This window comes from Silene latifolia, chromosome 1, assembly GCF_048544455.1.
Source record: "Silene latifolia isolate original U9 population chromosome 1, ASM4854445v1, whole genome shotgun sequence".
Classification (NCBI taxonomy): Eukaryota; Viridiplantae; Streptophyta; class Magnoliopsida; order Caryophyllales; family Caryophyllaceae; genus Silene; species Silene latifolia.
The window spans coordinates 195,644,917-195,663,919 of record NC_133526.1 but is presented as its reverse complement, the minus strand read 5'-3'; positions in this window follow the sequence as shown (position 1 = coordinate 195,663,919).

Genomic DNA, 19,003 nt, shown 5'->3' with positions numbered 1-19,003 from the left:
CTCAATGCGACCTCAAGGTCTATAAAACTATAGGGTTAACAAATTCTTCTCAATACTAAGTCTCTCTCAACTCAAGAACTCTCATACCATACCTAAGTAGTAATCAATATCACTCACTAAAACCAACTAATAATCCCACATTTAACATTTCTCCCACGATAACTTATACATTATCAAACCCTCATATCCAAAGTGATTATGGAAGCCAATCACAACTCGACTTACCTAGTCAATCCTATATCCTCAAACCCACCATTCAGTTTCATCCATTTTAAGTCAAGTACTAAGCACTAGTATCCCAAACATAAACAACAATGCCATGTTCCATAACCATAGTAACCAATGCAACTCACACTTGACACACATAATTCCACCTATCCCTTATACTCACATTACCAAGGGGTTAGGTATAAGAACCCCAAGTACGTCTCACCACACTACCTAAGTCCTTTCAATATCACAACTTCTCAAAACCGGGGTTATAGGTCAACCAGAAACAACTCCACAAGCCAAATTATCCAACCAAGGTTAACACCCCACAAAAGAAAGAAAACTATTTAAAAGGCGTTAAGGGAGGATTAGCAAGGGTGAAAGGGCAAGTTGGGAGGATACAAATGTAACTTCCAAGGAAGAAGAAAAGAGAGTTTAAAAGAAGGATAGGCACCAAGAGGTAAAGAGTAAGGCAAGATACACAAAGAATAAGGAACATCATCGAGGAAGAAAAAGCATTCTTCAAAGGTTGAACAAATCTTCAATCCTCAGCAAAAGGCACTAAATCTTGATCTTCGTAAAATATAAGTGTCCTTTCAATGGAACGGAGATACTCTTGGCGATCACTCAAGAACATCAATATTCCAATTCAAAGACATAAAAATACATTTTTACACCAACAAATGATAAAACTAATTATCAGACGTCTCCAATAACAAGCTTTAACACTAATTGACGTTAAAACCAGTGAAAAACATTAAAAGATTTTCAAAAACTTTAGTTCAAATTTTTTTTTTATAATAAGGGTAATAACTCCATTAGCTATAGATAAGCTCACGGTCATTGATCCAAGAACGCAACAATTATTAAATGACAATCAACAAACAGGTTAGTACCTAACAAAGAGCAAACACAAAGAGACTACAACATAAGGTCCTAAATCTACCCATCTTACCCATCTCTCAAGTTTATTATTTTAAGGTCAAGTTATTTATATTGGGGTGCACAAACGTGCGTCGGGAGCAAATATGCTCTGATACCAACTGTGACACCCTCATTTATTGCGGAAAAGTAAACACGTAAATTCTACAGAAAAACTGGTAGGATATGTTTGTAATTGGTTCAACTAGCCAAAAACCTGTAATTTCAAAAATTTTCTAAACCAATCACAACATTTCCAAGAGGCGGGTGCCAAAACCTGCAATGCTAACGAACTACTTTATATGCCATAGCTAACGATAAGAAAATGTAATGATACAAACCCAAAATAGAAAAGGGAGACATATGTCCCTAAAATGTATGTGACATAAAAAGGGTTTAAGGTCACAATGAAATAAAACCAGTCTAGGTCCCAAGGTTACTTTGCTCGCTAGCTCGTCCATGTACCCCATATATGCATCACCTACACCTGTCATTCGCATTTTATACAAATACGAAAGCCACGATCGATGGGGAGTAACTCCGAGTTCTCCCAACCACGAAATGTCATAATTAATATAACATGTAAATATAAGAATATGAATACGAATCACACACTGCCTTAGCATATAGATGCTAAGGCAATCGTGCTTATCATGTGAACAACAATATAACGCCACATAGTCCTAGCATGTGAATACTAGACCGACTCATACTACACTATCATGTGAATCACATAACATCCAGGAATCCAAACTCTATCAACCATAGCCGGCTTGCATCTCACCTTCTATGATTCATAGAATCACCATACAAGAAAGGGCAATATATCAAAGACAGACATAAGTTCTTAGTACGGTCAATAGTCACTTTGTAACTCAAGTCTATACCACGAGGTAGGGAAGGTAATCAAACCGGTATCTTGGCTCAGCGGTTACTATTAAGAAAACATGGCCAAGAGACAACACAACCCTAGCCTAAAATCTGCGCAGACCTAGACATGCGGATACACACCACCGCACCCAAGACTCACAACTTTTTTTTAAAAACAAAGTGAAGTGAGTACCCTAAGGACACCACCGAAGGGTCGGCTAGTGCTTAAGCTGACCCCATACTATCAAAATTAGTACCTGAGGTCATGCCCCAACTTGGATAAACATCCACTAGTCAGGAACACAAAGGCTATCAAGCAGTGAACATATACTCGTCAGAGACTATAAAGACCTATCTATGATGAAGGCCGAAATACTCACCTAGGACCTAGTCACAGCTAGTCCCAGCTTGAATACTTTAGCCCACACCACACAAGACTCACCACACAAGTCAAGTAAGACACCCACTTAACCTTAAGAGGGCAAAAAGTCCTACTTACCAACATAAATTCTAACATTCTATCATGTGAAAGCTATATAAATGTCTATTTACAAAGATATACAATCCCAACAGTTCCTCAATAAGAATTCAATACTAATTTCTAATTCTAACAATAGTAATCATATTAAAGGCTTCAGGGGAAACTAGGGCCATTTCTACAATATAAGATACTATTAAATACAATCAACTATACATGTGAACCTAAGATATAATAAATGGCCTAAAACAAGAAAAAAAAGCCGATTATCTAATTCATTCAACCGAATTTTTACCCGCAACCCCAGCCTGCGGACAGTGCGGGTTAAATTGCGGTGACCAATCACTCAATTAACTGACATCGCATCAGTCAAAGGGACTAAGGCTCAGTTTTCGGCACAATCAACAAAACATTACAATTATCACTATAAAATTCATTTTGCTATTTCCAATTTCTATCATGTGAGAAATGAAAGTAAATCATTATCAATCACTTAAACACTTAACAATCAACAGGCACACATTAACTACTAATGTGACATTTATTCGTCGAGTAACTCGGAATAGTTACCTTAAGCTAGCAAAGAGACAAGCAATAAACTTGAGAAAGCTTCTAAAACCCCAAAATTACTCTTCATCTTCAACCACAAATGAGTCACCTAAAATAATTATGTGAAAGGACGATATTAACGAATTATCTTTATATAAAATATGAGACGGAAATTAATTTAATTATATTTTAAATAAACCAAACTAACGTCAAAACAATTTATAGATACGGCCCAAACTCGCGACTTAGCCAGGCCACGGCCAGGCCACAGCCAGGCCACAGCTAGCTACTGCTAGGCTGCTGCCAGGCTACAGCAGGCCACGGCCAGGCTGCAGTAGGCCACGGCCAGGCTACACCCTACTGTCCAGCCGTCTTAGGACGGTTTCCTAGGCCAAACCACGACGGATACCACCCAAACAAAAGACCCAAACCCAACATGATCATGTACTTGAGACGTTAGCAAAGAGGTTGGTTCAAAATAACATAAAGAAACCCGTCAAAACAGCCCGCTAAAACTGCTCGACAAAACCCATTTTCACTATTAAAGAAGCTCATTTGTGACCGTCTTAAGACGAAATTTTAAGCATTAAAATGATAGTATTCACCCAATTAAATTACCCAACATAATCACCCACTTCACCATGAATCCAAAGGTACTAACTTTTCTCAAAATGGATAAATAAAACTTGTATAAAACCGTCTCAAATATACCACTTACTAGCTAGCATCCCAAATGATCCCTAGAGGTCAGTATACACCGTCTCAATCATCTCCACATATCAGTATACACCGTCTCAACTATACAACTGACTAATTAACATCCATAATGATCCCTATATATATAATTATACACCGTCTCAACTATAAAACAGACTAACCAGCTTTCAAAATACACATATTTAACAAGTAATACTGAGTAACCTATCATTATTACCTTTTTCCGATTGAACTAATCATTTATGACTAACAAATATTCTACCAGACCGTCTATTTTAGTACATACAACCGTCTTATAATAAACAAAGCTAAAAATATAAATTGGGTTTGTAAAAATACATAACGAAAATGAATTTTACTTACAACGGATTGACGAGAACGACGAAAGGAGCGCTATGGAACAAAAATAGTTGAAAACGGATAAGGAACGAAGCACCGCGTCGATTAACGATCAAATTTCAAAGAACGATCGAAAAGGAAGGAAAAAGAAGGAAGAAGAAGAAAACAGGCGTGCGTTGATTATAAATGAGACAAAGACACTGCTAGCTTTGCTATTTATTATACGTCGTTTCTTAAATCGTTAAGAAACTTCGATCGTTATTAAAACCGTTTGAGTTAAATTTAACCGATTTAAGTAAAAGTTTCAGTAATAAAACGGAATCAATAATAAATAAATTTAATGAGTGAAAATAAAATAAAATAAACTCAGCTAGTTAACGTAAATAATACAATATCAGCTTGAATCGGAATTTTTAGCGATTTTTACAAAACTAACGGATATTAACAAAAATTGCTAATTTAGTGAAATAAGCTCAAAATAGCTAATTGGACGGTTTTGTTCCCAAAATCCATCTCGGGTTCACTTAAAACAACTTTCATAAGGACTCGCAAAGAAACGGAAATTATTAAGTAAATAAACTCGAACTAATTCCAATAAACTCAAACTAACTTTAAATAAACTTATTAATGATTATTAAAATTAACGTATCGAATTATGATGAAATTAATTAATTAGCTAAGCATATATATATAAATCGTTAAATGATGTAATTAAATTCAAAATAGCAATTAAAAGAATTTTATCCAACTTAATAAAATACGGGGTGTTACACCGGACCCGGTTTCTTTTTCTCCCTGTTTTTCAATCACGCGTCCTACCTCATTTCAGGAGTTAACCTGTTCGATTTCAGCCTCAAATAACGAGCTTTAACGCATTTTTCACGATAATCCGTGTTTCGGCGAATCTTTGGTTTCGCACACCGCACCCCAAATGTCTTCCGTTGGTGCTCAAATTTTGCGTGGCCGCTTTATCGACCCCAGGAACTTTCAATGCGATTTCGGAGAATTTTGTTCCAGGACCCCCGAATCCCGAAAAACCGTGTATTATACACTTCAATTTCGGCCGTTCGGAGGTCGTCGACCCGGTTTCTTTTTCTCCCTGTTTTTCAATCACGCGTCCTACCTCATTTCAGGAGTTAACCTGTTCGATTTCAGCCTCAAATAACGAGCTTTAACGAATTTTTCACGATAATCCGAGTTTCGGCGAATACCGGTTTACGCACACACCGCACCCCCAAATGTTTTCCGTTGGTGCTCAAATTTTGCGTGGCCGCTTTATCGACCCCAGGAACTTTCTATGCGATTTCAGGAGAATTTTGTTCCGGACCCCAGAATCCCGAAAAACCGTGTATTATACACTTCAATTTCGTAGTTCGGGAGGTCGTCTGGGACCGGTTTTTTTTTCTCCCTGTTTTTCAATCACGCGTCCTACCTCATTTCAGGAGTTAACCTGTTCGATTTCAGCCTCAAATAACGAGCTTTAACGCATTTTTCACGATAATCCGAGTTTCAGCGAATCTTTGGTTTCGACACACCGCACCCCCAAATGTCTTCCGTTGGTGCTCAAATTTTGCGTGGCCGCTTTATTCGACCCCAGGAACTTTCTATGCGATTTCCGGAGAATTTTGTTCCGGGAACCCGAATCCCGAAAACCGTGTATTATACACTTCAATTTCGTACTGGTCGGGAGGTCGTGGGACCCGGTTTTTTTTTCTCCCTGTTTTTCAATCACGCGTCCTACCTTATTTCAGGAGTTAACCTGTTCGATTTCAGCCTCAAATAACGAGCTTTAACGCATTTTTCACGATAATCCGAGTTTCGGCGAATACCGGTTTCTGGCACACCGGCACCCCCAAATGTCTTCCATTGCTGCTCAAATTTTGCGTGGCCGCTTTATCTGACCCCAGGAACTTTCTATGCTATTTCCGGAGAATTTTGTTCCGGGACGCCGGAATCCCGAAAAACCGTGTATTATACAATTTCAATTTCAACCGTTCGGGAGGTCGTACCGGACCCGGTTTCTTTTTCTCCCTGTTTTTCAATCACTCGTCCTACCTCATTTCAGGAGTTAACCTGTTCGATTTCAGCCTCAAATAACGAGTTTTAACGCATTTTTCATGATAATCCGAGTTTCGGCGAATATGGTTTCTGGCACACCGGCACCCCCAAATGTCTTCCGTTGGTGCTCAAATTTTGCGTGGCCGCTTTATCGACCCCAGGAACTTTCTATGCGATTTACGGAGAATTTTGTTCCGGACCCCGGAATCCCGAAAAACCGTGTATTATACACTTCAATTTCGGTAGTTCGGAGGTCGTCTTAGGACCCGGTTTCTTTTTCTCCCTGTTTTTCAATCACGCGTCCTACCTCATTTCAGGAGTTAACCTTCGATTTCGACTCAAATAACGAGCTTTAACGCATTTTCACGATAATCCGAGTTTCGGGGAATGTCTTTGGTTTACGCACACCGCACCCCAAATGTCTTCCGTTGGTGCTCAAATTTTGCGTGGCCGCTTTATCTGACCCCAGGAACATCCTATGCGATTTCCGAGAATTTTGTTCCGGGACCCCGGAATCCCGAAAAACCGTGTATTATACACTTCAATTTCAACCGTTCGGGAGGTCGTACCGGACCCGGTTTCTTTTTCTCCCTGTTTTTCAATCACGCGTCCTACCTCATTTCAGGAGTTAACCTGTTCGATTTCAGCCTCAAATAACGAGTTTTAACGCATTTTTCACGATAATCCGAGTTTCGGTAAATGCTTGTTTCTGGCACACCGGCACCCCCAAATGTCTTCCGTTGATGCTCAAATTTTGCGTGGCCGCTTTATCTGACCCCAAGAACTTTCTATGCGATTTCCGGAGAATTTTGTTCCGGGACCCCGGAATCCCGAAAAACCGTGTATTATACACTTCAATTTCAGCCGTTCGGAAGGTCGTACCGGACCCGGTTTCTTTTTCTCCCTGTTTTTCAATCACGCGTCCTACCTCATTTCAGGAGTTAACCTGTTCGATTTCAGCCTCAAATAACGAGCTTTAACGCATTTTTCACGATAATCCGTGTTTCGGCGAATCTTTGGTTTCATCACCGCACCCCAAATGTCTTCCGTTGGTGCTCAAATTTTGCGTGGCCGCTTTATCTGACCCCAGAACTTTCTATGCGATTTCCGGAGAATTTTGTTCCGGACGCCGAATCCCGAAAACCGTGTATTATACAATTTCAATTTCACCCGTTCGGAGGTCGTCGGACCCGGTTTCTTTTTCTCCCTGTTTTTCAATCACGCGTCCTACCTCATTTCAGGAGTTAACCTGTTCGATTTCAGCCTCAAATAACGAGCTTTAACGAATTTTTCACGATAATCCGAGTTTCGGAGAATACCGGTTTCTGGCACACCGGATCCCCCAAATGTCTTCCGTTGGTGCTCAAATTTTGCGTGGCCGCTTTATCGACCCCAGGAACTTTCTATGCGATTTACGGAGAATTTTGTTCCGGACCCCGGAATCCCGAAAAACCGTGTATTATACACTTCAATTTCAGCCGTTCAGGAGGTCGTCTGGACCCGTTTCTTTTTCTCCTGTTTTTCAATCACGCGTCCTACCTCATTTCAGGAGTTAACCTTGTTCGATTTCGAGACTCAAATAACGAGCTTTAATGCATTTTTCACGATAATCCGAGTTTCGTGGAATGCTTTGGTTTAAGCTGCACACCGCACCCCAAATGTCTTCCGTTGGTGCTCAAATTTTGCGTGGCCGCTTTATCGACCCCAGGAACTTTCTATGCGATTTCCGGAGAATTTTGTTCCGGGACCCCGGAATCCCGAAAAACCGTGTATTATACACTTCAATTTCAACTGTTCGGGAGGTCGTACTGGACCCGGTTTCTTTTTCTCCCGTTTTTCAATCACGCGTCCTACCTCATTTCAGAGTTAACCTGTTCGATTTCAGCCTCAAATAACGAGTTTTAACGCATTTTTCACGATAATCCGAGTTTCGGTAAATGATTGTTTCTTGCACACCGGCACCCCCAAATGTCTTCCGTTGATGCTCAAATTTTGCGTGGCCGCTTTATCTGACCCCAAGAACTTTCTATGCGATTTCCGAGAAAATTTTGTTCGGGACCGGAATCCCGAAAACCGTGTATTATACACTTCAATTTCAAATTCGGGAGGTCGTACCGGACCCGGTTTATTTTCCTCCTTGTTTTTCAATAACGCGTCCTACCTCATTTCAGGAGTTAACCTGTTCGATTTCAGACTCAAATAACGAGCTTTAACGCATTTTTCATGATAATCCGAGTTTCGGCGAATAATGGTTTCTAAACACCGCACCCCCAAATGTCTTCCGTTGGTGCTCAAATTTTGCGTGGCCGCTTTATCGACCCCAGGAACTTTCTATGCGATTTCCGGAGAATTTTTTCCGGGACCCCGAATCCGGAAAACCATGTATTATACACTTCAATTTCAAAAATGTTCGGGAGGTCGTACCGGACCCGGTTTCTTTTTCTACCTGTTTTTAAATCACGCATCCTACCTTATTTCAGGAGTTAACCTGTTCGATTTCAGCCTCAAATAACGAGCTTTAACGCATTTTTCACGATAATCCGAGTTTCGGCGAATCTTTGGTTTCGCACACCGCACCCCCAAATGTCTTCCGTTGGTGCTCAAATTTTGCGTGGCCGCTTTATCTGACCCCAGGAACTTTTTATGCGATTTCCGGAGAATTTTGTTCCGGGACCCCGGAATCCCGAAAAACCGTGTATTATACACTTCAATTTCAGCCGTTCGGAAGGTCGTACCGGACCCGGTTTCTTTTTCTCCCTGTTTTTCAATCACGCGTCCTACCTTATTTCAGGAGTTAACCTGTTCGATTTCAGCCTCAAATAACGAGCTTTAACGCATTTTTCACGATAATCCGAGTTTCGTCGAATCTTTGGTTTAAAAGACACCCCCCCAAATGTCTTCCGTTGGTGCTCAAATTTTGCGTGGCCGCTTTATCTGACCCCAGGAACTTTTTATGCGATTTCCGGAGAATTTTTTTCCGGGACCCCGGAATTCCGGAAAACAATGTATTATACACTTCAATTTCAGCCGTTCGGGAGGTCGTACCGGACCCGGTTTCTTTTTCTACCTGTTTTTAAATCACGCATCCTACCTTATTTCAGGAGTTAACCTGTTTCGATTTCACCTCAAATAACGAGCTTTAACGCATTTTTCACGATAATCCGAGTTTCGCGAATCTTTGGTTTCGGCACACCGCACCCCCAAATGTCTTCCGTTCTGCTCAAATTTTGCGTGGCCGCTTTATTTGACCCCAGGAACTTTTTATGCGATTTCTGGGGAATTTTGTTCCGGGACCCGGTAATCCCGAAAAACCGTGTATTATACACTTCAATTTCAGCCGTTCGGGAGGTCGTACCGGACCCGGTTTTTTTTCACCCTGTTTTTCAATCACGCGTCCTACCTCATTTCAGAAGTTAAACTGTTACGAGCTTTAACGCATTTTTCACGATAATCCGAGTTTCGGCGAATGCTGGTTTCTGGCACACCGGCACCCCCAAATGTCTTCCGTTGGTGCTCAAATTTTGCGTGGCCGCTTTATCTGACCCCAGGAACTATCTATGCGATTTCCGGAGAATTTTGTTCCGGGACCCCGGAATCCCGAAAAACCGTGTATTATACACTTCAATTTCAGCCGTTCGGGAGGTCGTACCGGACTCGGTTTCTTTTTCTCCCTGTTTTTCAATCACGCGTCCTACCTCATTTCAGGAGTTAACCTGTTCGATTTCAGCCTCAAATAACGAGCTTTAACGCATTTTTCACGATAATCCGAGTTTCGGCGAATGCTGGTTTCTGGCACACCGGCCGGCACCCCCAAATGTCTTCCGTTGGTGCTCAAATTTTGCGTGGCCGCTTTATCTGACCCCAGGAACTTTCTATGCGAGTTCCGGAGAATTTTGTTCCGGGACCGCGGAATCCCGAAAAACCGTGTATTATACACTTCAATTTCAGCCGTTCGGGAGGTCGTACCGGACCCGTTTCTTTTTCTCCCTGTTTTTCAATCACGTGTCCTACCTCATTTCAGGAGTTAACCTGTTCGATTTCAGCCTCAAATAACGAGCTTTAACGCATTTTTCACGATAATCCGAGTTTCGGCGAATGCTGGTTTCTGGCACACCGGCACCCCCAAATGTCTTCCGTTGGTGCTCAAATTTTGCGTGGCCGCTTTATCTGACCCCAGGAACTTTCTATGCGATTTCCGGAAAATTTTGTTCCGGGAACCCGGAATCCCGAAATACCGTGTATTATACACTTCAATTTCAGCCGTTCGGAGGGTCGTACCGGACCCGGTTTCTTTTTCTCCCTGTTTTTCAATCACGCGTCCTACCTCATTTCAGGAGTTAACCTGTTCGATTTCAGCCTCAAATAACGAGCTTTAACGCATTTTTCACGATAATCCGAGTTTCGGCGAATGCTGGTTTCTGGCACACCGGCACCCCAAATGTCTTCCGTTGGTGCTCAAATTTTGCGTGGCCGCTTTATCTGATCCCAGGAACTTTCTATGCGATTTCCGGAGAATTTTGTTCGGGGACCCCGGAATCCCGAAAAACGTGTATTATACACTTCAATTTCAAATGTTCGGGAGGTCGTACGAGCCGGTTTCTTTTTCTCCTGTTTTTCAATCACGCGTCCTACCTCATTTCAGGAGTTAACCTGTTCGATTTCAGCCTCAAGTAACGAGCTTTAACGCATTTTTCACGATAATTCGAGTTTCGGCGAATCTTTGGTTTCGCACACCGCACCCCCAAATGTCTTCCGTTGGTGCTCAAATTTTGCGTGGCCGCTTTATCCGACCCCAGAACGTTTTATGCGATTTACGGAGAATTTTGTTCCGGACCCCAGAATCCCGAAAAACCGTGTATTATACACTTCAATTTCGTAGTTCGGGAGGTCGTCTGACGACCCGGTTTCTTTTTCTCCTGTTTTTCAATCACGCGTCCTACCTCATTTCAGAGTTAACCTGTTCGATTTCAGCCTCAAATAACGAGCTTTAACGCATTTTTCACGATAATCCGTGTTTCGGCGAATCTTTGGTTTCGCACACCGCACCCCCAAATGTCTTCCGTTGGTGCTCAAATTTTGCGTGGCCGCTTTATCTGACCCCAGGAACTTTCAATGCGATTTCCGGAGAATTTTGTTCCGGGACCCCGGAATCCCGAAAAACCGTGTATTATACACTTCAATTTCGGCCGTTCGGGAGGTCGTACCGGACTAGACCTGGCAAAAGCAACCCGACCCGATTGACCCGACCCGAAAAAGCTGACCCGAGACCCGAAGTGACCCGAACTACATCACCCGAATGTGACCCGAAAACCCGAATTGACCCGACCCGACCCGAACATGACCCGAGCTTCCTTGACCCGTACTGGCCCGACCCGAAAATGACCCGATCCAGAACCACTAAACCCGAAAATGACCCGATAAAATAATACTCTAATTGAACCGAAAAGACTTGAAATAACTATTTCTCTATTATTCATTGACCCGAAAATGACCCGACCCAAAATGACCCGACCCGCTTGACCCGAAACAGACCCGACAACAAACCCGAAATAGACCCGAAACCCGAAAAGACCCGTCCCGACCCGAATTAACCCGAACTCAACGAGAAACCCGAATTGACCCGACCCGAATTGGCCCGACCCGAACCCGACCCGTTGACCCGTTTTGCAAGGTCTATACCGGACCCGGTTTCTTTTTCTCCCTGTTTTTCAATCACGCGTCCTACCTCATTTCAGGAGTTAACCTGTTCGATTTCAGCCTCAAATAACGAGCTTTAACGAATTTTTCACGATAATCCGAGTTTCGGCGAATACCGGTTTCTGGCACACCGGCACCCCCAAATGTCTTCCGTTGGTGCTCAAATTTTGCGTGGCCGCTTTATCGACCCCAGGAACTTTCTATGCGATTTCAGGAGAATTTTGTTCCGGGACCCCGGAATCCCGAAAAACCGTGTATTATACACTTCAATTTCAAATAGTTCGGAGGTCGTCGACCCGGTTTTTTTTTCTCCTGTTTTTCAATCACGCGTCCTACCTCATTTCAGAGTTAACCGTTCGATTTCACCTCAAATAACGAGCTTTAACGCATTTTTCACGATAATCCGAGTTTCACGAATCTTTGGTTTCGACACACCGCACCCCCCCAAATGTCTTCCGTTGGTGCTCAAATTTTGCGTGGCCGCTTTATCTGACCCCAGGAACTATCTATGCGATTTTCGGAGAATTTTGTTCTGGGACCCCGGAATCCCGAAAAACCGTGTATTATACACTTCAATTTCAGCCGGTCGGGAGGTCGTACCGGACCCGGTTTTTTTTTCTCCCTGTTTTTCAATCACGCGTCCTACCTTATTTCAGGAGTTAACCTGTTCGATTTCAGCCTCAAATAACGAGCTTTAACGCATTTTTCACGATAATCCGAGTTTCGCGAATACGGTTTACGCACACCGCACCCCCAAATGTCTTCCATTGCTGCTCAAATTTTGCGTGGCCGCTTTATCTCGATCCCAGGAACTTTCTATGCTATTTCCGAGAATTTTGTTCCGGACGCCTAATCCCGAAAAACCGTGTATTATACAATTTCAATTTCAACCGTTCGGGAGGTCGTACGGACCCGGTTTCTTTTTTTCTCCTGTTTTTCAATCACTCGTCCTACCTCATTTCAGGAGTTAACCTGTTCGATTTCAGCCTCAAATAACGAGTTTTAACGCATTTTTCACGATAATCCGAGTTTCGGCGAATATGGTTTCTGGCACACCGGCACCCCCAAATGTTTTCCGTTGGTGCTCAAATTTTGCGTGGCCGCTTTATCGACCCCAGGAACTTTCTATGCGATTTACGGAGAATTTTGTTCCGGACCCCGGAATCCCGAAAAACCGTGTATTATACACTTCAATTTCACTGTTCAGAGGTCGTCGGACCGGTTTCTTTTTCTCCCTGTTTTTCAATCACGCGTCCTACCTCATTTCAGGAGTTAACCTGTTCGATTTCAGACTCAAATAACGAGCTTTAACGCATTTTTCACGATAATCCGAGTTTTAGGGAATGCTGGTTTCTGGCACACCGGCACCCCCAAATGTCTTCCGTTGGTGCTCAAATTTTGCGTGGCCGCTTTATCTGACCCCAGGAACTTTCTATGCGATTTCCGGAGAATTTTGTTCCGGGACCCCGGAATCCCGAAAAACCGTGTATTATACACTTCAATTTCAGCCGTTCGGGAGGTCGTACCGGAACCGGTTTCTTTTTCTCCCTGTTTTTCAATCACGCGTCCTACCTCATTTCAGGAGTTAACCTGTTCGATTTCAGCCTCAAATAACGAGCTTTAACGCATTTTTCACGATAATCCGAGTTTCGGCGAATATGGTTTCTGGCACACCGGCACCCCCAAATGTCTTCCGTTGATGCTCAAATTTTGCGTGGCCGCTTTATCTGACCCCAAGAACTTTCTATGCGATTTCCAGAAAATTTTGTTCCGGGACCCCGGAATCCCGAAAACCGTGTATTATACACTTCAACTTCATTTGTTCGGGAGGTCGTACCGGACCCGGTTTCTTTTTCTCCCTGTTTTTCAATCACGCGTCCTACCTCATTTCAGGAGTTAACCTGTTCGATTTCAGCCTCAAATAACGAGCTTTAACGCATTTTTCACGATAATCCGTGTTTCGCGAATGCTGGTTTCTGGCACACCGGCACCCCCAAATGTCTTCCGTTGGTGCTCAAATTTTACGTGGCCGCTTTATCTGACCCCAGCAACTTTCTATGCGATTTCCGGAGAATTTTGTTCCGGGACGCCGGAATCCCGAAAAACCGTGTATTATACAATTTCAATTTCAGCCGTTCGGGAGGTCGTACCGGACCCGGTTTCTTTTTCTCCCTGTTTTTCAATCACGCGTCCTACCTCATTTCAGGAGTTAACCCGTTCGATTTCAGCCTCAAATAACGAGCTTTAACGAATTTTTCACGATAATCCGAGTTTCGGCGAATACGGTTTACACACACAAAGCACCCCCAAATGTCTTCCGTTGGTGCTCAAATTTTGCGTGGCCGCTTTATCGACCCCAGGAACTTTCTATGCGATTTCCGGAGAATTTTGTTCCGGACCCGGAATCCCGAAAAACCGTGTATTATACACTTCAATTTCAGTTCGAGGTCGTCTGGGACCGGTTTCTTTTTCTCCCCGTTTTTCAATCACGCGTCCTACCTTATTTCGGAGTTAACTGTTCGATTTCACCTCAAATAACGAGCTTTAACGCATTTTTCACGATAATCCGAGTTTCGGCGAATGCTGGTTTCTGGCACACCGACACCCCCAAATGTCTTCCGTTGGTGCTCAAATTTTGCGTGGCCGCTTTATCGACCCCAGGAACTTTCTATGCGATTTACGGAGAATTTTGTTCCGGATCCCGGAATCCCGAAAAACCGTGTATTATACACTTCAATTTCAGCCGTTCGGGAGGTCGTACCGGACCCGGTTTCTTTTTCTCCCTGTTTTTCAATCACGCGTCCTACCTCATTTCTGGAGTTAACCTGTTCGATTTCAGACTCAAATAACGAGCTTTAACGCATTTTTCACGATAATCCGAGTTTCGGGAATGCTTTGGTTTCGCACACCGGCACCCCCAAATGTCTTCCGTTGGTGCTCAAATTTTGCGTGGCCGCTTTATCGACCCCAGGAACTTTCTATGCGATTTCCGGAGAATTTTGTTCCGGACCCCTAATCCCGAAAAACCGTGTATTATACACTTCAATTTCAGCCGTTCGGGAGGTCGTACCGGACCCGGTTTATTTTCCTCCTTGTTTTTCAATAACGCGTCCTACCTCATTTCAGGAGTTAACCTGTTCGATTTCAGCCTCAAATAACGAGTTTTAACGCATTTTTCACGATAATCCGAGTTTCGGTAAATGATTGTTTCTGGCACACCGGCACCCCCAAATGTCTTCCGTTGGTGCTCAAATTTTGCGTGGCCGCTTTATCTGACCCCAGGAACTTTCTATGCGATTTCCGGAGAATTTTTTTCCGGGACCCCGGAATTCCGGAAAACCGCGTATTATACACTTCAATTTCAGCCGTTCGGGAGGTCGTACCGGACCCGGTTTATTTTCCTCCTTGTTTTTCAATAACGCGTCCTACCTCATTTCAGGAGTTAACCTGTTCGATTTCAGACTCAAATAACGAGCTTTAACGCATTTTTCATGATAATCCGAGTTTCGGCGAATCCTGGTTTCTGGCACACCGGCACCCCCAAATGTCTTCCGTTGGTGCTCAAATTTTGCGTGGCCGCTTTATCTGACCCCAGGAACTTTCTATGCGATTTCCGGAGATTTTTTTCCGGGACCGAATCGAAAACCGTGTATTATACACTTCAATTTCAAATTTTTGTTCGGGAGGTCGTACCGGACCCGGTTTCTTTTTCTACCTGTTTTTCAATCACGCGTCCTACCTTATTTCAGGAGTTAACCTGTTCGATTTCAGCCTCAAATAACGAGCTTTAACGCATTTTTCACGATAATCCGAGTTTCGCGAATCTTTGGTTTCGCACACCGCACCCCAAATGTCTTCCGTTGGTGCTCAAATTTTGCGTGGCCGCTTTATCTCGACCCCGAACTTTTTATGCGATTTCCGGAGAATTTTGTTCCGGACCCCGTAATCCCGAAAAACCGTGTATTATACACTTCAATTTCACCGTTCGTTCGAGGTCGTACTGGGACCCGTTTTTTTTTCTCCCTGTTTTTCAATCACGCGTCCTACCTCATTTCAGGAGTTAACGTGTTCGATTTCAACCTCAAATAACGAGCTTTAACGCATTTTTCACGATAATCCGAGTTTCGGCGAATCTTTGGTTTCTGCACACCGCACCCCCAAATGTCTTCCGTTGGTGCTCAAATTTTGCGTGGCCGCTTTATCTGACCCCAGGAACTTTCTGTGCGATTTCCGGAGAATTTTGTTCCGGGACCCCGGAATCCCGAAAAACCGTGTATTATACACTTCAATTTCAGCCGGTCGGGAGGTCGTACCGGACCCGAGTTCTTTTTCTCCCTGTTTTTCAATCACGCGTCCTACCTCATTTCAGGAGTTAACCTGTTCGATTTCAGCCTCAAATAACGAGCTTTAACGCATTTTTCACGATAATCCGAGTTTCGGCGAATACTGGTTTCTGGCACACCGGCACCCCCAAATGTCTTCCGTTGGTGCTCAAATTTTGCGTGGCCGCTTTATCTGACCCCAGGAACTTTCTATGCGATTTCCGAGAATTTTGTTCCGGACCCCGAATCCCGAAAAACCGTTTATTATACAATTTCAATTTCAAATAGTTCGGAGGTCGTCTGGACCGGACCCGGTTTCTTTTTCTCCCTGTTTTTCAATCACGCGTCCTACCTCATTTCAGGAGTTAACCTCTTCGATTTCAGCCTCAAATAACGAGCTTTAACGCATTTTTCACGATAATCCGAGTTTCGGCGAATACGGTTTAAACACACCGCACCCCCAAATGTCTTCCGTTGGTGCTCAAATTTTGCGTGGCCGCTTTATCTGACCCCAGGAACTTTTTATGCGATTTCCGGAGAATTTTGTTCCGGGACCCCGGAATCCCGAAAAACCGTGTATTATATACACTTCAATTTCGGCCGTTCGGGGTCGTCTGACCCGGTTCTTTTTCTCCCCGTTTTTCAATCACGCGTCCTACCTCATTTCAGGAGTTAACCTGTTCGATTTCAGCCTCAAATAACGAGCTTTAACGCATTTTTCACGATAATCCGAGTTTCGGCGAATATAGTTTACGCACACCGACCCCCAAATGTCTTCCGTGGTGCTCAAATTTTGCGTGGCCGCTTTATCTGACCCCAGAACTTTCTATGCGATTTCCGGAGAATTTTGTTCCGGGATCCCAGAATCCCGAAAAATCGTGTATTATATACACTTCAATTTCAATTTGTTCGGGAGGTCGTCACGACCCGGTTTTTTTTCTCCCCGTTTTTCAATCACGCGTCCTACCTCATTTCAGAGTTAACTGTTCGATTCACACCTCAAATAACGAGTTTTAACGCATTTTTCACGATAATCCGAGTTTCGGCGAATACCGGTTTCTGGCACACCGGCACCCCCAAATGTCTTCCGTTGGTGCTCAAATTTTGCGTGGCCGCTTTATCGACCCCAGGAACTTTCTATGCGATTTACGGAGAATTTTGTTCCGGACCCCGGAATCCCGAAAAACCGTGTATTATACACTTCAATTTCAGCCGTTCAGGAGGTCGTACCGGACCCGGTTTCTTTTTCTCCCTGTTTTTCAATCACGCGTCCTACCTCATTTCAGGAGTTAACCTGTTCGATTTCAGACTCAAATAACGAGCTTTAACGCATTTTTCACGATAATCCGAGTTTCGGCGAATGCTGGTTTCTGGCACACCGGCACCCCCAAATGTCTTCCGTTGGTGCTCAAATTTTGCGTGGCCGCTTTATCTGACCCCAGGAACTTTCTATGCGATTTCCGGAGAATTTTGTTCCGGGACCCGGAATCCCGAAAAACCGTGTATTATACACTTCAATTTCAGCCGTTCGGGAGGTCGTATCGGACCCGGTTTCTTTTTCTCCCTGTTTTTCAATCACGCGTCCTACCTCATTTCAGGAGTTAACCTGTTCGATTTCAGCCTCAAATAACGAGTTTTAACGCATTTTTCACGATAATCCGAGTTTCGGTAAATGATTGTTTACGCTGCACACCGACACCCCCAAATGTCTTCCGTTGATGCTCAAATTTTGCGTGGCCGCTTTATCTGACCCCAAGAACTTTCTATGCGATTTCCAGAAAATTTTGTTCCGGGACCCCGGAATCCCGAAAAACCGTGTATTATACACTTCAATTTCAAATGTTCGGGAGGTCGTCTGGACCCGGTTTCTTTTTCTCCCTGTTTTTCAATCACGCGTCCTACCTCATTTCAGGAGTTAACCTGTTCGATTTCAGCCTCAAATAACGAGCTTTAACGCATTTTTCACGATAATCCGTGTTTCGGCGAATCTTTGGTTTCTGCACACCGCACCCCAAATGTCTTCCGTTGGTGCTCAAATTTTACGTGGCCGCTTTATCTGACCCCAGCAACTTTCTATGCGATTTCCGGAGAATTTTGATCCGGGACGCCGGAATCCCGAAAAACCGTGTATTATACAATTTCAATTTCACTAGTTCGGGAGGTCGTGCTTACCGGTTTCTTTTTCTTCCCGTTTTTCAATCACGCGTCCTACCTCATTTCAGGAGTTAACCTGTTCGATTTCAGCCTCAAATAACGAGCTTTAACGAATTTTTCACGATAATCCGAGTTTCGGCGAATCACCGGTTTTGCACACCGCACCCCCAAATGTCTTCCGTTGGTGCTCAAATTTTGCGTGGCCGCTTTATCGACCCCAGGAACTTTCTATGCGATTTACGGAGAATTTTGTTCCGGACCCCGGAATCCCGAAAAACCGTGTATTATACACTTCAATTTCACTAGTTCAGAGGTCGTCTGACCCCGGTTTCTTTTTCTCCCTGTTTTTCAATCACGCGTCCTACCTCATTTCAGGAGTTAACCCGTTCGATTTCGACTCAAATAACGAGCTTTAATGCATTTTTCACGATAATCCGAGTTTCAGGGAATGCTGGTTTCTAGCACACCGGCACCCCCAAATGTCTTCCGTTGGTGCTCAAATTTTGCGTGGCCGCTTTATCTGACCCCAGGAACTTTCTATGCGATTTCCGGAGAATTTTGTTCCGGAACCCTGGAATCCCGAAAAACCGTGTATTATACACTTCAATTTCAGCCGTTCGGGAGGTCGTACCGGACCCGGTTTCTTTTTCTCCCTGTTTTTCAATCACGCGTCCTACCTCATTTCAGG